The sequence below is a fragment of the Elaeis guineensis genome, chromosome 12, assembly GCF_000442705.2.
Source record: "Elaeis guineensis isolate ETL-2024a chromosome 12, EG11, whole genome shotgun sequence".
NCBI classification, from domain to species: Eukaryota; Viridiplantae; Streptophyta; class Magnoliopsida; order Arecales; family Arecaceae; genus Elaeis; species Elaeis guineensis.
The window spans coordinates 89,611,597-89,635,248 of record NC_026004.2 but is presented as its reverse complement, the minus strand read 5'-3'; the positions used below and the strand labels follow the sequence as shown (position 1 = coordinate 89,635,248).

General features: G+C 32.6%; 1 non-coding gene across 1 annotated transcript; it reads left to right on the top strand.

Moving 5' to 3' along the window:
* Positions 1-19,148: 19,148 nt before the first annotated feature.
* Positions 19,149-19,230, top strand: TRNAS-GCU (transfer RNA serine (anticodon GCU)). The gene has a single exon. It is a non-coding gene; the product is annotated as a tRNA-Ser (tRNA).
* Positions 19,231-23,652: the final 4,422 nt, after the last annotated feature.

Sequence of the window (23,652 nt, the reverse complement as noted above, 5' to 3'; positions counted from 1 at the left end):
ATGGAGGAGATGGAATCACTGAAGAAGAATCAGATATGACAATTAATGGATCTTCCAAAAGGTGCTTGGCCTATAGGCTCAAAGTGGGTGTTCACTAAAAAGAAAGCACCTTCAGAACATGATGGAGTCAGATTCAAGGCAAGGCTAGTAGCAAAAAGATATTCACAGAGAAAAAGGATTGACTACATTAAAATTTTCTCTCCTGTGGTGCACTTCAATTCGGATATTATTGTCATTGATGGCACAATATGATATAGAATTGAAGCAAATGGATGTGAAGATAGCTTTCTTTTATGGTACTTTGGAGGAGAGGATCTATATGAGGTAGTCAGATGGTTTCATGAAGATTGGACAGGAGGATAAGGTGTGTTTACTCAGCAGGTCACTGTATGGCCTGAAACAATTCCCTCGTTAGTGGTATCACAGATTTGATAGTTTTGTTTTGAGTCTGTTGTTTGTAAGATGTGAACATGATTACTCTGTCTATGTCAAGGACGTCAATGAGGAGGATGCCCTATATCTACTGTTGTATGTAGATGATATGCTCATAGCCAGTAGAAGTATGGAGGCTGTGAAAAGGCTGAAACGAGCATTGTCATCAGAGTTTGAGATGAAAGATCTGAGTCCAGCCAAAAAAATCCTTGGAATGGATATTTGTAGGGATAGATGCAAGAGAGTGCTCCATTTGTCACAAGGAGGGTATATCCAGAAGGTTTTGGAGAGGTTTGAGATGGAGAAGGCCAAACCTATTGAGATACCATTGCCAAGCCACATATCTCTCTCCAAGTTTCAAAGCTCCTAGTCAGAAGAGGAGAGAGAGTATATGGATAGAGTTTCTTATACAATTATTGTAAGCAGTGTGATGTACACTATGGTGCGCTGTAGACCAGATATAGCACATACAGTGAGCTTGTTTAGCAGATACATGGCTAACCCTGAGAAGGAGCACTAGAAAGCATTAAAGTGAATATTGAGGTATCTATAAGGAACAAGGGACTATGGTTTGATTTTTGGTGGGCAGTCGGGAGGATTTGAGAAAAACTCCAAGAAAATATATGGAGGTTCAGGTCCTTTAGAAGGGTTTGTGCATGCAAACTATGCTGAAGATCTTGATACAAGGAGATCTACTACGGGATACCTCTTCTGCATGTTTAGTGGATCGGTGTCTTGGAGATCAACCCTTCAACCAATCATGGCTTTATCTACTATAGAGGCCGAGTATATTGGAATTACAGAGTCTGTGAAAGTAGTTCTATGGCTTAGAAGGCTGATTGTTGAGATGGGAGTGGAGCAGAGCAAAGTGATATTGTATAGTGACAGTCAAAGTGCTTTGCAACTGGTGCTGAACCCTATCTATCATGCTAGGACAAAGCATATAGACATACGATACCACAAGATTAGAGAGCTAGTGGAGGAGGGTGAAGTGGAGCTAATGAAGATCCATACTAAGGAGAATCAGTCGGATGCACTCACAAAGGTCCTTCCTAGAGATAGCTTTCAGATATATGTAGCACAGATGGGTTTGCAGAGAAAAATTTAGTTCACAAGGACTTGGGAGCGCCAAGGTGGGGAATGTGAGCTCAGGTGTGGTGCTCCCAAGCCTTGAGAACATGAGAAGAAAGGCCAATGGAAAAAGGAAGCAAGCCAATAGAAAAATCAATCTGGATAGCAGAGTTTCAACAACTTAGTCGACTCATCCTGATACTAGGTCGACTAAGTTTCAGATGGGTCGACCTAGTTCAGAGGTGGGTTGACTAAGTATCAGAGAGGTTGCAGGATAGAGAGCTGAGTTTCAAGAGTTTTTGACTGGCATGCAACTGGGTCGACTTAGTCTAGAAGTGGGTCGACTTAGTGGCAAGTGAGTCGACTAATTGCGAAAGAGAATAGAGAGTACAGTTTTTGGATGTCTGTGGTAATATAGTTAGTCGACCCAGTTTGGGACTGGGTTGACTCAGTGATTGAAGTGAGTCGACTCAGTCCCAACTGAGCCGACTCGGTTTCACAAGTTCAAAACTATATGTGGGTTTGTTTGGGTTAGGGAGTTTTCCTTTGAGCTTGGGGCTTGACCCTATTATATAGTATATATACAGGAGAATAGGTCAAGGTTGTGTCATGCTGAATTCATTGAAATAAAGCTCTTTTCTCTCAGAAATACTTTCTTCCTCTCTTTGTCTCTCAAATCCACTTGTGTGTGCTTTTGCATTCAATCCAGGCATTCATTCTTTGTTGCAGGCTGATCACCAGATCCTATGCGGGTCCATCAAAGGGTCTGAATTCTCAATAATAAATACAAACTACCATAGAATAAACACAAAGGCCTTAAAATAAATATAAACTGTGGATAATAAATAGAAACTCTAGAATGATAAATAGAAATTGTCTAGGATAAACACAAACTCATGATCCAAAAGTTGGATGGTCCAAGGGTCCTCCCAAGGTATAAAACAAGAGAGACTGATAAATACTAAGTCTTACTGAAATAAACATAAACTATCTCATGATAAATACAAACTCCAAATAATAAACATAAACAAAAATAGGATAAATATTTGTTGCCCAGAGGTAGCAACGCACGAGGTGGGGGGGATGGATTAGGTTCTTTTAAAATTTAATCAAATTAAGCTCTAAAACAAATATGTGCTTCTAGTTAAATCAATTCAAATGGTTGTGATGAACATAAATCAAGTAGCAGCAGATTGAAGATATACGATATGCTATGCAAGAAATTAAAGCTAAGCTAAATAAGTAATAAAACATGTAAAGTCAGAAGAAAAGGCACAATACAAATACACAAAGTTTATAGTGATTCGGTACAATCCATACCTACATTCATTCTCCAAGCTTTCCTTATAAATTTCACTATAATCTCTCTAATTACAGTGTATTTATTTTCTTAGGCTCACAAATAAATTCAGTTGATTTTTCGGGATCACCAACCATAATCTTACTCCAATAGTTTTTCGAACTCACCATCAATCCAATTGATTTTCTAGGCTCACCAACCAAAATTTATAATGTCCAATTTTAGACTTAGACGGGCCTAATTCTCAAATTTTTTTCTCCTAAAGAAACTTACAAAGAAATAAAAAAACAAGTAGAGAATTTCAGCATAAAAGAAATAGAAAATGAGAACTCTTTTGAAGCATGATGAAGGAGCTGAATGATTGATCTTTTAAAGTTTTATCTTCCTCTTCTTTGAAGCTTGAGAGGATGTAAAAATGATGAAGATAAATACTCTTGAAAGCCCTCTGAAATCAATGCTTAATCTCTCTCTTTTTTTTTTCTTTTGATGTGCAATGTGGCTCACTCTAATCCAAAAAGATTTCTTTTTAAACTCCCTTAATCTTCTTTTCCAAATATTTTTCTAGCCTTAAATAAACTTAGAGATAGCTGGAGAAAAAGTTCTAGCTGTTAGAAGCCTTGAACTGGCCAGTGGAATGAAAAAATAGCCGTTGGAGACATGTAGAAAACTAGCTATTATAGTCTGTCCCATGTCACGAGTCGACTTGTTTTCCTCATGAGCTAGCTCAATTTTATTTCGAGTCGACTTGATTTTATTTCGAGTCAGTTTGATCTCAGGCCTGTAAAAAATATTTTTTATCTAGCGAATGGAGTTAGCTCGTCTTAAAAATGAGTCGACTCATTTGCATGCCAAATATGAGAAAATATATTCTTTGAAGTGCTTTGGCTTGGCAACTTGAGAAGATCATTTTTATAGATTATTTCTTCAATTTGGTCACCTAGAAAGACCTACATACATTCTTGAAATGTATGATTAGTATCATTTATACTCAACATTTTGGAATCATTAAAATCAACCTTAGAGTCAACAATCTCTTCCTTTTTGATGATGACAAAATTTTGAGTATATACATAATAAAAATAAATAATGTATTTTAATATATTTTCCAAAATATATCATGAAGTATAGATTAAACACATGAATGAGTACTTCATGAATATTCTCAATTAATCTTTTGGTTCATTGCACATATTTCATATATATATATATCAAAATAATATTTTTAATTCAAAATAATGAGTATTAAGTTTTTGAGCACCAAATTTATTTGAGTTTCTTAAGTATTAATCCTTTAACCATATACTCAACATTTCTCTTCCCTTTTTGATAGCATCAAAAAGATCATGGGAAGGATCAAAAAATATCATCAAAATTAGTAAGATTGAATTTAAGAATGTATCAAATTGAAAAATATATCAAATTTAGAAAATAAATTCAAATGAATCATCTCCTCTTTGAAAACTTATCTTTTGATTCAAAATATTCTTCAAATATTTTTTTCTTGTCAAAATTAGCTTGAAATCAAATACCAATAGCTTTTCTCTTTTTTGAGTGAATATGACTCTTTCATTAAATTTTCAAATAAGTACTTTAAGCTTTAAGAGGAATAGAGCATTTCAAAGATTTGAATGGTGAAATGAGGTACAACATTTACTTAAATATTAATTCTTCTCTTTTTTTAACAAAAATTAGTCATTTAAGTTTGAAAAAGACATATATCAAAAATGTATCGAGCAAATCAATAGTTTTAACATATAGTATCAATGCAAATGAGAATCACTATTTCCAATTCATTTCTTGAGTAAAAATTATTTTGATACAAATAATTTTATGAAGATTTTTCAATGCACATCAAAATTTCAATACCATATTCAGATTTGCAAATATATTTCAGAATTGGATTTGAAAATTTATTTCTTGAAGTAAGAATATATTTAAATTCAGTTTTAACTTCAATTTGTTATCAAAAATGATCGGACAATCAAATCATGATTAAAATCACATTAAGGCTCAAATTAAGAAGATCATAAAGTAATTGATGAGAATGTAAGATCAAAATTTAATTTCTTTTAACACAAATTAATTTGAATTCTCAATCAAAGCTAGACAATATTCAATATACAAACATCTCTCTCCCTATTTTTAAGAGTAAATGCCAAATTTTTTTTACTATTTCAGTAATATTTTCTCCCCCTATTTTTCATAATTAATGTTGGATAATTTTACTTTTCAACCTTTCTCCTTCTTTTTCTTTCAAATTAAGCATATTTAACATGAAGTTAATTTTCAAATTCGGATTCTCTAAATTTCAAATTCAGATTTTTAAATTCAAAAGCATCTTCAATTAACTAATTATTTCTTCCTTAGTATTTTCTCCCCCTTACTTTTGCAAATACAGTCATTTTAAAAATTAAGCAAGATGTGAGAGTCCAAGCATCGATTGAGTGAACTATGTATCAAATTAAGCATTCAATTGATTCAAATATCAAATAAACATAGCATTCACTCAAGTAGACACCAAACTTTTTCAAAGATTTGCTTTTCATTAACTTCCAAGGATGTTTATATAAGATATTTACAATGAAAACAAACATCTAAAAGTCCAAAAAATATAGTATGCACATATAACAAAAATGGAATGCTAGGAGAAACTAATCAGAACTATTTTAATTTTCTGTTCAGAACTCGAGTCGACTCCTCTGTTTCAAGAGTCGACTCCTTGATACAGAAATAGTTCAAAAGAGATTCAAAAATTAAAATTTAGCTTAAATTGATTGGTAATTGATTTTTAATTAAATTTAGTGTCAAGAGTGATATTCAAATTGAATTGGGGGATCAAGAATTAATCAGTAGGGATTTGATAATTAAATTAAATAAGATCAAATCAATGGGAATCCAGATGAAAGCCTAATGGATGAGGTTCACTAGGGGATTATCAAATCCTTAAGGATCAAACTAGGATGCAATAATGTAAAACAAATATATCAAGCACAATTGTCTTTTCTTGATGTTCTTAGGTCTTGTAATTTTTTAGATATTTCAATTATTAGATAACTCATAAGAATGTCAAAATTTACTTTGTAAGATATACAAATAATTTCATATGATTTGTATACAAATATTTTCTTATAAAGCTTATTATATTTTAACTTTCAAAATACCATAGATTAAGAGAGCATTCAGATTTTAAAATAAAGACATATACTAGTAATGAACAATGTATCTAAAGCAAAGATCAAAATCAATCAATCAAAATATAAATAAATCATCAAAATCAAATATTTAAACTAAATAATTTTGATAATCAAGATAATATGATGTAAAAATAAGTTTAGCCTTTATCAAATATCATCATCCATCTTTTTTCATTCCAAAGCATCCATCCTTGAATATTTTTCTTTCTTTATTTCATTGGATGCTTGGTCAATCCTGCAAAAAAATTATTTTATAGTTTTTGATACCCAAGCCATCTTAGATCCATAGGAGTTAGTGCTCAAGGTCCGTTTTGGAATCCAAATCTGTTTGATCAAAGTATGACTAACTTTTTTAATAATATATTCAAAAATTTTGTGGCCTACTTTGTTACATTTGAAATATGAAGTAGAATGCTTTTCAAGAAAGGTTTTGTCAAATAAATTCTTAACAAACTTTTATTTTCTTAGGAGATTAAATCCAATTCCAGCTTTATTAAAAACATCTTTTTGATTATTTAGTATTAGTTGAAGCTTTTGTGACTCAAGAATAAATTTTTCAAGCATAAGCTTCAATAATTTGATTTTTTTCTTAATTTCTCATTATTTTTAATCAAAGATTTTTTTGATTTTGAAAGAACTTTTTTTCTTCAACTTATTGTTTTCTTCAACTAGAGATTTTTCAGAAATAAGGAGTACTTCTTTATCTTTAGCCAATGCATTCTTTTCATTTAGAATATCTATTTTTTCTAACAAGATTTTACTTTTTTCATCAGCTAAAAGAAGATTTTATTTTTTTAATTCTTTATTTTTTAATCCTAGCTTTTTAAATTCATCCATTTGCTCATGAAAGGCTTCTAACAATTCATCAAAAGAAAAGTTAGAAGAGTTTTCAAAATTTACCTCATCTTTATTGGCCATGAGGCAAAGATTAAAAATACGTTCTTCCACTTCTTCTTTTTTTTTCTTTTCTTTTCTTTTCTTTGCTTTCCCTTTATCAATACCTTCCTTTTCTTTTATTTTTATTTTTTTCTTTTCATCCTTATGAGCCATGAGGCATAAATTGGGGTGAGCTTCCTTTTCTTCATGGGAGCTTGATATCTCTTTTTGATTTGCTCCCTCAAAAAATATTTTTAATTTCTTTCAAATTTGTTTAACTAAAATATATGAAAAAATTATATTAAACTCATGGCCTTAGCATTAAGTTGGGCTATTTTTTTATTATGCTCGATCAATGCATTTGAGGTGTATGAGTCATCAATTATAATCTTCCATAAGTTATAATTATGTGCTTGTATGAAGATGCACATACATGCTTTTCAATAACTATAATTTGATCCATTAAGCATTGGAGGTCGATCAATAGAATAACCTTCATTAAGCAAAGATTTTATTTGGATTGTCATGATCTTTTACTCCTAGACCACTAGATCAACAATAAATAACAGAGCACCTGCTCTGATATCACTTATTGCCCAGAGATAGCAACCCAAGAGAGGGGGATGAATTGGATTCTTTTAAAATTTAATCAAATTAAGCTCTAAAATAAATATGTGCTTCTAACTAAATTAATTTAAGTAGTTGTGAAGAATATAAATCAAGTAGCAATAGAATGAAGATATACGATATTCTATGCAAGAAACTAAAGCTAAGCTAAACAAGTAATAAAACACGTAAAGCAAGAAGCAAAGGCACAACACAAACACACAAAGATTTATAGTGGTTCGGTATAATCCACACATACATTCACTCCCCAAGCTCTCCTTAAAAATTTTACTATAATCCCTCTGATTACAGTTTGTTTACTTTTTCGGGCTCAAACAAATTCAGTTATTTTTTGGGATCACCAACCACAACCTTATACCGATAGTTTTTCTAGCTCCTTATCTATTAAGATTTCATGATTTCATGTATGCAAAATTTTCAAAATATATTTGCAGCAAAAATTAAAAATTTTAGATTAAAATTATTTTAATTTAAGTATGCATAAAATCAAATCTTAAATCATGCAACCGGATCTACATATCTGAGATAAGATTCAGATACAAAAATCAAATAAAATAAAATAGAAGAAGGAAGATCTAATCTTCATACCTTCACATGGATCAGTCTACATCGTAAATTAATGATCGTGGATATCTTCAAAAGATCTTTTAAAGCTACACAATCATCCGACCTCTACAGATATCTATACGAGACCTCGATCTGATCAGAAGTTTCTTGATTCATTAGGATGTTAGCTCTTTTGCAGAGATTACATCTTGATAGTTGAAGATGACTCTTCTTTTCTCTCAAGACTTTCTTAGAGAAGAAGAAGAATAGGAGGATGAAGATCTCTATATTAGAGATCATGAGAAGAACACTTTCTTCTCTTTCTTTCATGCATGAGAGAGAATCTTTCTCTCTTTCCTTTTCATACCTTTGAGAGAAACTTTTTTTTCCTCTCTAAAATCTCCATAAAAAAATTAGATCCCATCTGAATTTTCATGCTAAAAAGAAACTCTCTCATATCCACGCATAAGAAGGATGACCTTCTTCCTTTCTTCAGCCCATGGGAAGACCGTCTTCCTTTCTCCTTTTCCTCATGCCAAGAGCTCTCCTTTTTTTGATTTTTCTTCATGAGAACCAGTAGATTTCTCACACTTAAAACCAGCAGCCCACCAAGTTGAAAAGCCCCTTTAAATAGACATGGGTCAGGGCTTTTGGAGAGAATTTTAGGGGGCATCCAACTCTTGGATGCCTCCACTCTTTTTGGCATGTAAGAGGGCTCCTAATTTTGTGGCATGTAAGAGCTTAGGGCATTGAGACTTTCAGTGTGAACTCCTTCACGCAAAAGTGGAACATGTAGGGAATAAAGGGATGCAAAAAAAAGAGAATCCCAATCCAACTGGGATACCTCTTTTAACTTATCCAAAGAGGGAAATAAGGGGCGGGATAGACTGATTTTAGCATGAGATATCTTGTGCAAAAATACCAAAGAAGGGGCGACATTATTATTTGGGGCATGGGGCTTGGTTGGTGCAAGAGAGGAGAGAGAGTCTCAATCCTTTTGGACTCTCTCTTGGTGCCCTAATCTTATTAGGAGTTAGTGCATCCAAAGAGATGAGAATTCCTAATCCAAATAGGAACCCAAACATTCTTAGTTAGATTTCAATCTAATTAAGAATTGGATGGCACCCAAATCTTAGTCAAATTAAGAATTAATCTTCCATGCAATTGGGTTATCTCATAATCCAATTAGGCTTGATCAAATCAAACCCAAGTCAAGTCAAATCAAATTTAATTCAATTAGATTTGATCCAAACCATATTGCTCAATCAAATTGAGCCAATTAGCAATCTAATTGTTAATTAATTCTCCTATAAGTCACTAACTCTTAGTAGGTTATACAATTATAATTTTTGCTTCAGATTAATCATCAATCATATTGATAAATAAATCCTATTATGATTTATAATTACTACTCAACCATCTAATCAGTCAAAAATCTCTTTTGTTTGTGACTATAGGTTCTATTCTGTTTGGTAGTGAGATATATTGTGATCCCTATCATAATATCATCAAAATTTCTTTCAATAGTTGGAACCATTCCAGCTTTGTCCATCAAGGATCATGGATCACCAAGATGATGCTCGTACGTCTCATAGTCCACTAGTGACATCTAGCAATATATAGTGGCAATCTAGTAGAATAAAAGTGATGAACCTCTGGATGTAGTTACTATATAATTCAGTCCCTCTATTATGAGTCTGGACCAGATAACAGATCATGGAGAAATCGTCAAACCTCAACATCGGTCATATAATATATTTCATTAGCTCGAGTCTAATTATGATTCTCAAGGATACTCTTTTTCATCAATCACACTGCTATAGCTATAAATTTAAGAATTCAGCCTTTTAAATCTCATAGGACTACTTCTTTCTGCTAAAATTGATAGATCCTATTTAAATATACATCCTACTTCTACAGTAGATCAACTATCGTCAACATCCATGACATGGACTCATTGAGATCATATTTTTGTGTGGTCAAATTTCAGCAGCCTCACTGTGAGCAGTTATGGTACCGCAGATCAAAGGATCAGTCATATTACTGCAGCATCGAGAAAGTCACTAATGAGTGAGCAGACATCCATGTGATTTCTCATATTGGTCACGCTCAGTGCTACTTATTCTCTAACAATCACTTGCACTCTCGTTCTAGTATCCCTACACCATAAATTCAAGATTCATCTATCTGAAGGAAGCGATCTGAGCATCGGTCGGTCCAGATCAATCATCGTTCCCATGATGATCCTACGATCAGAAAAAATTTAAAAATTAACCATCAATGACACATGCCTCAAATTCTCAACTCTTTGAAAATATGTGCCATCATCTTATTAATCCTCTGGATGATTCATGGACACATACAACATGAATGGTTATAAAATTATCCATTAAGTACAAAATCATGTCTTAAAAATATGATATGCATCAGCCAAGATTAATTTCTAGGACATACATCCAATACTATTAATTCAGTTGATTTTCTGGGCTCACCAAGCAAAACCTATAGTGTCTAATTCTGCACTTCGATGGGCCTAATCTCCAAGTTTCTTTCCTCCAAAAAAACTTGCAAAGAAATAAAAATGTAAGTAGAAAATTTCAGCACAAAAGAATAGAAAATAAGAACTCTTTTGAAGCATGACGAACGAGCTGAATGATTGATCTTTTGAAGCTTTGTCTTCTTCTTCTTTGAAGCTTGAGAGGATATGGAAATGATAAAGATGAATACTCTTGAAAACCTTCTGAAATCAATGCTTAATCCCTCTCTTTTTTCTTTCTTTTGATGTGCAATGTGGCTCACTCTAATCCAAAAAGATATTTCTTTAAACTTCCTTAATCTTCTTTTTCAAATATTTCTCTAGTCTTAAATAAACTTGAAGATGGCTGGAGAAGAAGTTCTACCTACTGGAAGCCATGAACTAGCCATTGGAGTGAAAAAATAGTCATTGAAGATATGCAGAAAACTAGCTGTTATAGCTTGTCCCATGTTACGAGTCGACTCATTTTCCTCATAAGTTAGCTCGATTTCATTTTGAGCTGACTCAATTTTATTTTGAATCGGCTCGGTCTCAGATCTGCAGAAAGCACTTTCTATCTCATGAATGGAGTCAGCTCGTCTCAGAAATAAGTTGACTCGTCTACGTGCTAAACATAAGAAAATATATTTTTTGAAGTGCTTTGGCTTGGCAACTTGAGAAGATTTTTTTCATTGATTATTTCTTCAATTTGATCACCTGAAAAGACCTACATACATTCTTGAAATATATAATTAGTATCATTTATATTCAATATTTTAAAATTATCAAAATTAATCTTAGAGTCAATAATAAACTATCCAGATGGCTCTCTGTCTTTTACAAGCCCATGGCAAGATAAACACAAATGAACATAGAATAAACATAGAGACCGTAGAATAAATAGAAACTGCAAATAATAAATAGAAACTCTGAAATGATAAATAAAAACTATCTAAATAAATACAAACTTGGAGTCTAAAAGTTGGACGGTCTGAGGATCCTCCCAGGATAAACAACAAAAGAAGAGGATAAACACAAAATCCTGCTGAAATAAATATAAACTATCATATGATAAATACAAACTTCAAATAATAAATACAAACAAAAATAGGATAAATATAAACTACCTAGGTGTCTCTCTATCTTCTATGAAGGATCGCAGGATAAACACAAAATACATTAGAATAAATATAAAATCCTTATACTAAACAAAAATTGCTAATAATAAACAAAAACTCTACAACGATAAATAGAAACTGTCCAAGATAAATACAAAACTTAGGGACCACCCAACTTTGTGACCCCTAATTTGTATTTATCTTAGATAATTTTTGTTTATCATCTCAGAGTTTCTATTTATTATTCATAATTTCTATTTATTCTATGACTTTTGTGTTTATTCTGGAGTACTTTGTGTTTATTCTACCATGGATCGTAGAAGGCAGAGAGCTACATGTGTAGTTTGTGTTTATCCTTTGTCTATTTCTATTTATTATTTGAAGTTTGTATTTATCTTTCGATAGTTTATATTTATTTCAGTAAGATGTAGTGTTTATCCTCCTCTCTTGTTGTTTATCCTGGGAGCACCCTCGGACCATCTAATTTTTGAATTTTGAGTTTGTATTTATCCTGAACAGTTTTTATTTATTATCTTAGAGTTTCTGTTTATTATTCATAGTTTCTGTTTATTCTATGGTCTTTGTGTTTATTCTGGGATAGTTTGTATTTATCCTACGATCCTTCATAGAAGGCAGAGAGCCACCTGAGTAGTTTGTATTTATCCTAGGATTGTTTGTGTTTATTATTTGAAGTTTGTATTTATCCTGTGATAGTTTGCATTTATTTCAATAGGACTTAGTATTTATCCTCTTTTCTTATTGTTTATCCTAGGAGGACCCTCAGACCATGTAACTTTTGGATCCTGAGTTTGTGTTTATTTTGGATAATTTCTGTTTACCATCCCAGAGATTTTGTTTATTATCCATAGCTTTTGTTTGTTCTACGGTCTTTGTATTTATTCTGGGATAGTTTGTGTTTATCCTGTCATGGATTTGTAGAAGGCAAAGAGCCATCTGGGTAGTTTGTATTTATCCTATTCTTATTTGTATTTATTATTTAAAATTTATATTTATTCTAGATAATTTATGTTTATGTCAGTAAGACTTAGTGTTTATTCTTCTCTCTTATTGTTTATTCTGGGAGGACCCTCAGACCATCCAACTTTTGAATTCTGAGTTTGTGTTTATCCTGAATAGTTTTTATTTGTCATTTCAGAGTTTCTATTTATTATCTGTAGTTTTTGTTTATTCTATGATTTTTGTGTTTATTCTGAGATAGTTTATGTTTATCTTGCGATCCTTCATAAAAGGCAGAGAGCCACCTAGATAGTTTATATTTATCCTGAATCTATTTACGTTTATTATTTGAAGTTTATGTTTATCTTAAGATAGTTTATAGTTATTTTAATAGGACTTAATATTTATCCTCCTCTCTTGTTGTTTATCCTGGGAGGATCCTCGAACTATCCAACTTTTAGATTTTGAGTTTGTATTTATCCTGGATAGTTTCTGTTTATCATCCTAGAGTTTTTATTTATTATCCATAGTTTTTATTTATTCTACGATCTTTATGTTTATTCTGAGGTAGTTTGTGTTTATCCTGCTATGGGTTCGTAGAAGGTAGAGAGCCACCTGGGTAGTTTGCATTTATCCTATTCTTGTTTGTATTTATTATTTGGAGTTTATGTTTATTTTTTGATAGTTTGTGTTTATTTCAGCAAGATTTAGTGTTTATTATTCTGGCCTTTCAAATCATCTCCCTACACCATTAAGTCAAAAATAATATAACACAATACATGGGGTAAATATCTAAACTTCATAATCATCAATATAGCATTTGTTGCACAAAATCTAGCCGAGCAAATTATATTATTGTGTAGGAGTTATACATTCATTCAAAAGTATGTATAACCATATATCTTTATATGATAATAATGGAACAAATCATGTATATCATTTACATGTAACATCTATTCAAGTCAAAACACAATCCATCATAACAAAATTGTAACCATGTGATTTAAAACATCGAGGAGCCTACATGGTTGTCAAATTTGTCTTCCTCAGATGAATTGCTGCTGATGTAGGCTTCAAAATCATCTATCTGCATTAAGTACAAACATCCAGTAAGTCACAGAAAAACTTTTTGTTAATATAGAATGGATACAAATTAATTATTAAACTAACATTGGCCTTGCATGTTCAAATATTATGACCATTTTTATGATATTTCTTGCATGTCCGCTGTTTCTTCGCAGCAACCTCCATTGGGTGCTGGAACCTGCTGAGCTTTCTGTGATCTTTACAATTTGAAATTGAAGGATCTTTAAATGTCAAAGAATTATCATTTATTTTTTTTCTACTTGGCTATATTGTGTCATTGCCACTGAAAATTGAGTATGGCTCTCATTTGTTACACTTTGTTCTTTAAGTAGGTTCTTCTTCATTGAACGAACTTTTTCCATGATGGACTCCACATCATTCATTATAAGATCATATGTTTCTTGGAGGGTACAATCATTATATGCTAATTTCGAAAAATTTTTACATAGCCCATTGAACTTTGTAGTTCTCGACATCTGTGTCCTCCTGAATTTCACATACAATTTATGCCGTATCAGCACCTCCTTCTTTGACAGATTTTATCCAGTATTTTAAAATGTAATGTCCAGGGATATAGTGAATTTGTAAAGTAATGAGTACTTTTAACATACGAGCATATAGAATACCGCTAAATTCAAACATTAGACATGACCAAAAAAATTTCTCCTCAGACATAATACATATTACATAATTTACCATTCTCTTAATTGCATTTCGATTAAAGGCCTCAATCTCAATTATACATACAATTTGTAGTTCTCCACCTTTTCTATATCATACATGGTAGTCATTTTGAGTTGCTCCCTAAAAAGCTTTAAAATAGTTCTAGTATACACTTTAAGAGCATATTTCTCAATTGGATATTTCGATCATAAACTTGGTTGAATGTGGTAGGTCCGGAAGTCATCTTCATCCTCTCAATCATACCTACTCTCCAAGACTGCCTCAAATTGGGTAACAAACTTGAAAGCATTCATGTGATTGTCAATATAGCCCTTAAATAACGAGTGTATACTTTCACTACGCTGTATTATAGATATAGAAGCAAGAAATATATGTCTAAAGTATGCAGGCACCTATTACTCTCGTATACTGAATAAATGATCAAGGTAGGCATTGGACTCCAAGAAGTAAATCATGATAAACACATCCCAACGATGCTCAAACTGCTCTGGAGAGATGGAAGCATTAATGCAATGCTGAAGATCTTCCTTCAGTCCATTCTTTGTATTAAAAAGAATAGAAAGACGTTCTTTAATATTCTTCAGGACATGCCACTTACAAAAGTAATGGATAATATTAGAAAAAATATGCTCAATTATCTTTTTTATTGCTAGATCTTGATCAGTTAATATATATTTCGGGTGCTTGTCATAAAGTGCTTTTTGAAAAGATTGAAAGACCCAAATAAATGGTTCGGTGCACTCATCTTGGACTAATGCACAATCGAATAGAATTAACTGCATGTGGTGATTAATGCCAACAAATGCTGTAAAAGGCATACTGCACTTATTTGTCATATATATAGTGTCGAATATTACCACATCACCAAAGTATTGGTAAGACAATCTTGACTTCCCATCAATTCAAAAAATATTCTAGATACTATTGTTGATATCTAATTGGATGGCATAAAAGGAAGTTGGATTCTCGACTTGTCGAGTTCTAAAATAATTAATTATTATTTGTAAGTCAATATTGAATAACTATTTTCGAAGGTTAATTCTAAGGTTGCTCAGATCCTTCCTAGTGAAGCTTATATTTTGTATACCTTCATGCAATTGTGAGATAGCGCCCATGTTTTATTGAGTTAAAATATTTTGATTATGTAAAGTCCCTATAAACTCTTTATCTTTTGAAGTCATCTTTCTATGTGATCGGAGGAAGCGAGTTTTCGATGGGCTATAAATGAGCTCATGATTATGAACATCGTGAAGCATTGTGACCTCTCACTTACCAACTTCAGTCTTTCTAATAAGTATTTTTGCTTTACATCTAGTGCGAATGCTCTGTCCTTCCTTGCATGGCATTATAGGTGCTGCATTATCTTGCCTATCAACTAGCATGTTGATCTTTGACTTATATATCCCTTCTTTATAATATGTAAATTTTTATCTGCTGATCTTCTTACTCTTGAAGGATCGATAAGATGATCCCTTTCAAATACTAAAATTTTTCTTATACGTATATTGGTTGTAGATTTTTATTGCTTCTTCTTGAGTATTAAAGACCATACATTCATGCAATGCTAAATCTTTAGTATTTCCTGAGTCTAGAGTCTGGTTAATACAATCTTCTTCCTCAGAAGTCCTCTCAATAGGATCATCGTTGAATTAGTTAGGAGTGTCATCGAGTAAAATATAATCATGCACATTACTTTCTCTCCCTACAAAAGTAGTTGGTGCACTAAAGACAGCTGTCATGTTGTCATCGTACATACTTTCCATATCCATAATATGTGTAATTTGATTTAATTATTGTCAATGAAATAGAATTAATATAAGTAGCATTTTAATGCATAGATCAATTTTACTAATACATATCAAAGCGAGACCATGTTAAATATCAAATTCAACTTGGTGCTATTCTATTAAAAAGAAGTACTCTAGTAACTAAAATCAAAGATATAACTAAATATCTCAAACTGCAACTCATATTAAAAGTTAATCATATATCATTCACATAAACATAAGTTAAAATATTTTTAAATTAGTAACTTTCAAGTTTCAACTTGGTTGATAACATTTCAAGAGACTTTACCAAACAACACTGATAAAAATATTTTTATCAAACAATGAGAGACTTCACCCATGCATTGCACTCGAGAGAACCGGCAACATTTTTATGACAGACAGCCGGCGATGTGTTTGTGATGGAAAGAGCAAGCCGGCCACGTGTTTGCGATGGCGAAAGAGAGCTAGGAGGTGTTTATATCAAACAAAGATGGGGAAGAAGTTCCTTTCAGAGAGAAACAGAGGGAGAAAGGAAAGAAGAAATGTATTTTGCTGATGAGAGAGAGGGAAGAATTTCTTTTTTTGCAATGTGATATTCTACTTGTCCTCTCATCTCTTCTCCAATTCCCATTAATAAAGAATTTCTTTTTTTCTACAACAGCGGCATCATATTCTGAAGAGGAAAAGAGATGGAAAAAAATAGGCATGCATGGCCTTCATTCGAAGAAGGGGACCGAAAGATAGAGCCTGCGGGGGGGGGGGGTGGTTTCGGAGGAGACAAGGATGATGGCCGGGGAGATAGAAGAAGAGAGGAGAAAAATAAAGGAGGCATGCAAAATGGATTTGGAGAGAGACGGGAGAAATGGGACACATGGGTGGAAATAGGTTTCGAAAGGAAGAGAGAGGGAGAAGAGACGGGAAGAGGGGCACCCATCCTCTCGTATCCCGTCCCATTCAAAGCAGAGTAGGCCTCTGCTTTGTTTTTTCCTAAACCACTTCATGTCAGCAGACGGTAACCCACGCCCTCCGTTAGCCCTTCCCCTTGCTTTGGGATGCATGCCGATCCAATGGATGAGGATCCAACCAGATTTTGGCTAAAATCCGATTAATTAGAGTCTAATCAATCTCTCTCTCTATATATATATAAGGGCAAACTTGGATAAGGTTGACTGGACTTGGTCTCATATATATCCGATCAGATCAAAACTGAATAATGAGGTCCTATATCGATGATCCAAATTGTTGGATGTGATTTACTATCTCAAAATTACCTACACACCAAAAATCATATGATTTGAAGATCCCTAACCTATTCATTAAGTGATTAAAAAATATATCTAATTCAATTTTATTTAGTTTATCTAATTTTTGACTACTTCATGCATAAACTGCAGATTTTCAAATCATATAATTTTTTTATATACAAGTAGTTTCAGTATAGTAGATTATATTCAATGGGGATTGAATGTAAAATGGTGATTAATCCAAAGGGTAAATCTCAATTCACTCTTCTTACATTAGTGAGTCTCTACATGGATCAATATTGATGATCGAACAAGGTATATGCCGATGGTCAAACCACATTCTATTTCCTTTTGGTTATCTATATTTGATAGATGCATGACTGATGAACAGTTGTAAAGCATGTATTAACTTTGAACCCCTCAACTGCAGCTAGTGGATAGGTAGATTGTAAGTTTGATACCGTAATGATATCAACAAGGTTAATAAAAATTTATGAGTTTGCACGATCCAAAATTTGGCCCAGTTATCACCTATTATCAAACATGTATATTTTGCTGCAATCATCTGTTAGTCCATCATGTGCCATGGCAAAGTCATTCCAAGTTAATTCAGGAAGGTAACTCAAATTCTAGACTCACGATAGTGAAAAATCTTAGCTCGAGGAACATAAGCAATTCCTTAAAAGATATCTTGGTGCTCAAACATGCCCAATCAAAAGACAATGTAAAGAAGGAAAAGTGGCTTAAACCTCTTTAGATATAACTACAGATCATTGTTATACGGTCAAAATTTTTTGACAAAAACATGATAAAATTTGGTACCCTCTTAATAGGTGGTTAGTTTGATCTTTAATTTCTTCCCTAGCATGGTATCAATTTTGTGAGGTCACAAGGGATTAGAACTTGTAAATTTCAAGTCAACTTACATACACATAGAGAGAGAGAGAGAGAGAGAGAGAGGTGTACAAGTGGGCCTTATCACAGGGAAAAACACCTACTGATGTTCCACATTAACAACCTTGTACCAGCCAAAATGAAGGTGCAATAATTGGATAGTAACATCTGCGTTACTTTCACAGTTTTATTAGAAGAAGCCAAACAGCCGGTAGATTTTTTAAATGCACGTATACCTGTTACCGCTAAAGTGGAAGACATAATTGTTATTACATTGCACGAACTAGAATGTCAATAGAAAAATATAAATAAATAATAAGTAAATGTTATAAGAAAGATGTGAATCTTTGATTTCATGGTTAAAATGTGACATAGTAGCGCGGGGACGGAGGAAATGGAAGCCATCGAAAAACAGTGACAGTCGGTCACGATCGCGGTAGTTTGTGCTGTATAATAGCATAGGTAAATAAATACATAGATAAGTTTCACCACCTAGAGGGAAATTTTGTATACATTTCTTCTTTCACTAATAATATATCTTAATTTAGCTTTTTGCTCAAGAAATATAAACAGAACAAGTGTAGCATCAAGTGGAAGTGCAAGCACCAAGGCTTTGCTTTCCTTCACTTGCATTTCACATGTTTGAAGCTCCAAGTTCAAATTGATGTATCTTAGCAACTTCTTATAAGTTCCGAAATTCCCTGTGTTTCAACTGTCGTTGCTTTGAAAAAGGTCGAAGCACGTCATGCTTAACGTGGAAGGCCCCGGAGCAATGTGTGTTGTTGCATCCGAAATTTATTTAATATATTTACGTTCTGAAAAAACCCAGATCAAAGTCGCTTTGGCCGAGTGGTTAAGGCGTGTGCCTGCTAAGTACATGGGGTTTCCCCGCGAGAGTTCGAATCTCTCAGGCGACGTTATTATTATTATTTTTTTGCTATTTTCCTTCCCAACCAGCAATCATCATTTATATGAGCTTAAGAGAGATGTTTCTGGTTTAAGTGCCATTCATAGTGGAAGCAAATGCTTGATAGACTTTCCTATTATGTCTCCTTGAACCTTGATATGATTGATTTAGATCCAAAAATGCACCATAAGTAGTCTAGAAAATTCCATAACATGATTATATCAGATGTCCATAACCTTAATATGAATGATTTAGATCCAAAAATGTACCATAAGTAGTCTAGCTAGAACATTCCATGACAGGGTTTAATCAGATGTCCATGTCCATTCCGGATTTTGGAGGCTTCGTTTATAATGATAGACATTTCTTGACGTGATGTGTGTTAAAATCTTGTTCCTATAATCTCAATCAAGACAAAATGATAAAATCAGACATACTGCCCGGCATAATATTTCATGTAATCTGTATTTTTCAATCATTTTTTTCTTAAATAAATTTTAAAACTAATAAATTTCAAAATCCAAGATTGCGGTTCATCATGGTCTTTGCCACTTAGATAACTAATATATTGAGATTTGAAAACCTTGTCCCAACCCTTTAAGAATAATTAAGGGGTTTTTTTTTTTGTTGCATAGATACCCTTTTAACTATTGTAATTTATGTGAATATCTTTCTAAAATTTATATTTATATGTATGCCCTTACAAGATACTTATTTTTGCATGCATATCCTTCTTGTTTCTTTTCTCTTATATGTATATCTACATTATCTAATGCTATTAAGAAATTAACAATTTCTAATTTAAATGACTGAAACATCCTTAATTGATAGACATATAAAAAAAAAATATTTATAAGGGTATACATATAAACAATAGCTTTGCAAGGGTATTTACATAATTTTATATATTTAGGAGAATTTATATGCAAAAATTTTAATTTTAATTTTATCTATTCAGATATTTAAATACTTAGATTATTCTCGTACTTGCTTCGTATAGGAAAAAATAGTATACTCTCTCATTCTTCCTGAATAACTAAATAAATAAAATTGTTCATCAGTCCGATTCAAGCTTTATTCTCTAAGTTCATTCTTGCAATTGTTAAGATTTCACATGTCAACTAGCTCTAGATATAAAAAAATAGAAACTAGACTTGAAAGATTTTAACTCATTTCATAGCTTGCTTGACCATGCTAGAGCTAGGTTGAGCTTTCGTCAAGCTCAAACAAGCATCTTGCTCATTTGATCAAACTGATCGTGAATTTGTTTATCAGTTACAAACTTGCAGTTATAGATGTTAATTATATATTATCATAAAAAAAGAATCAAAGATGCCTTAGGATAGAGGGTTTGTTGAGCTAAAATCCAAATTGGAGAGATTTGACGAGCTTCAAGTTGGAGAGATCGGACATGTTTGAGCTAGAAAAATCAAACGATTCGATGAATGATGAATAATCGACTATGATTATGCTTAGATAAAGAGATCTACTAAGAGTTTTCATCTAAATCTAGCCACAATCTTTCTTATTGGCTAGTCATGAAATATTTGATTTTTCTAGACTCGAGTATCTATATTAGCATTCTTTTTATGCTCCTAATAACTTAATTTTGATTACTGAACTGGAGAATGAACTTATTATTAGTTTTAAAAAATTGAAGCTCTAAAAAAATTTGGCTTAAGCTATCCAACATAAGGCATAGCTTTCTACCATACAACCACAGAGGTTGTTAGTGAGTCTAAAGGATTTTAAAATCCTTCAATAGTTTTGCTCGAGGGTGATTGATGTTGTCTTCCATTCATGAGCAACAATTGCAAAGAAGCTTGATCATTGTAATCTATCATGTAATTCTAAGAAATTCTAATCTTACTCTATATTCTAGATATATACCCTCTTATATGCATCTATAATAATAAATATTATAAGCTAATTTTTGATAAAATTGGATATAATGGCTTGTTAAAAAGAATAAGGTAGAATAATTTTATAATTAGTGAAAGAATTCCAAAATCCTCTTTATTATCTAGTTGTTGAATCTAGCTTTTTTTTTTTTAGCAATATTTTCACAAAAAAGAACCAAAGAGTGAGCATGAGAATAATCTAAGTATTTAAACAAATTGAAATAGATAAAAATAAAATAAAATTTTTTTACATGTAAATCTTTTTAAATATGTAAAATTGCATGAGTATCCTTATAAAGCTGCTATTTACATGTATACTCTTGCAAAATTTTTTTTTTATATGCCTACTTATTAAGAATATTTAGTTATTTAAATTAGAAACCATCAAATTTTTTAATGGCATTAGATAGTGTAGGCATATATACAAGTAAAAAAAGTAAGGTACATATAAAATAAGTATTTTATAAGGGTACACATGCAAAGATCAATTTTAGAAAGATATTCATTTAAATTATAATATTTAAGAGGCTATGTATGCAAAAAAATCCAACAATTAATGGTCCTAATTGTTTTTTTTTTTTTTTGATGAAATAGGAGGTTAAACGACCCTCAGTTTTATTAATGGATTGTGTGGAAGAGTAATTACAGTGGGAGGGTAATGGATCACGCTGAGAAAGCTTGGTTCCATTCTCGTCGGAAAATAAAAGAAAGCTGCTGCTGCTTACATATTTTTAGAGTATGTGGACACAGGTTAACAGAAACAGATGTTCAGGTTTTCAGGTTACGAGGTTTCTAGAAACAAGTTTTCAGGTTTTCAAATTTGTAGAGTGTGCATCAACTAAGTTTGAATTTGTAGGACTTCCTACTACGTTCTTCATCCCAGATTTTTGAGTAGGCTAATTAGTCGAGTATTGGCACTGAATTTCGCCTGGCCTAGCCAATCTCTTGAAACTGAATAGATAATTTCTATTATTTTGATCGGAGAGTTTGCAGCAAATCTGAAGATCATATTATTTCTTTCTTTCCAAATGCACCAGAGGTGAGCAGCAGCTATGCAATCCCATTCAAGCCTTGGGATACTTTGTGGCAGTCTATCCCACCATTCTCCCCAGAGTTCCCGAATGCTTTATGGTGGGGGTGTTATGGACAACTTTTGAGTGAGGTGTGACCATGTGTGCTTGGAGTATCTGCAAGTGAGGAAAAAATGATCCATGCTTTCCTCTTCTAAGTGAGCATGGTCCTAATTGTTGATTGGGTAAAATAATTGGATTTAGAAAAAGACTGCTTTTCTTCTTCTTCTGGATGAGAAATGGAGGTTTCACCCTATTGGTGAACCACCCAAGAAGTTCTGCTAAGAAATATATGCATGGTTAAATAGTATTTACAAATGCGATGGAGCCTGTTTTCACACCGAGGTGCTCAGGCTACCAAAAAAAGAAGGTCCACCGTCTATAGTGGTGGGAGATAAGGAAAAGACCAACATGGAATATTGCTGGAGCCGGGAACAACTCTCCCACCATTGAAAGGGACGAAGGCTAGCCCATCTATACTTCCTTGATCAAACTTGCGAGTTTAGTAATATTTTTTGAAAAAAACCCGGAGCTAGGATTGCATAAGAAAGACCAGGCAACCCGGGACGGGGAGTTTGCTTCTCTTTGAAATATTCTGCTGTTTCTTTCCCACCAAAGACATCGAGATCAAGCAATCCCATGGAACATGGTCTCCTCTATCCTGAATGGACGACTCTATCCTGAACGGACTTCCTCATGCAACAAGAAGACTGAATATAGTTATAACTCTTATGAATATAACAAGTTGGATCATCCATGTAAAAGACATACCGGATTGGAAACTAAATATATACTTGCACGGGTCGTAACACACTTTCCTAATTTAAGTAATGATATGGTTTGTGATAGTATTGGACATCTCCTGATATGATATATACTAAACACTTGGTTCTATTATGTCAAGCAATATAAATTGATAAATTCAGAGATATTGGCTGATAAACTATTTTCTATTAACTAATATTTTTTTAATGATTTTTTGTTTAAATAGATTTTTAAAATTAATAAATTTTAAAATCAATTCTCGAATTAATACAGTCCTTAATGTTAGATTAGCCCGACATGGAGATCTTGATTAATCTCGATCTCAAACAGTGATCTACTAGTATATTGAGATTTACATTTTGTACCCGAACCCTTTCACCGTAGGAATTGCTCATGGGCTGACATAATTGGATTTAAAAGAAGAATGAACATAATTACAACAATTTAAATACAACATGGATTGTCTATGTAACAACAAAGGACCTCACCTGACAAAAATGTCAGCATTAAAATGTTATAATTTAAAACTTTATGCCTCATTAAGCATCAAAAACACACTGCATTGGAAACTAAGTGTATGCTCTAATGGTGGTACTAACACACTTCTTTTGTTTAAGTTCAAAAATCCTTACTAGAGTGAGGTCCGATTGGAAGTATAAAATTACGATCAAGGACTATGGTTGAAATCTTCCCTAG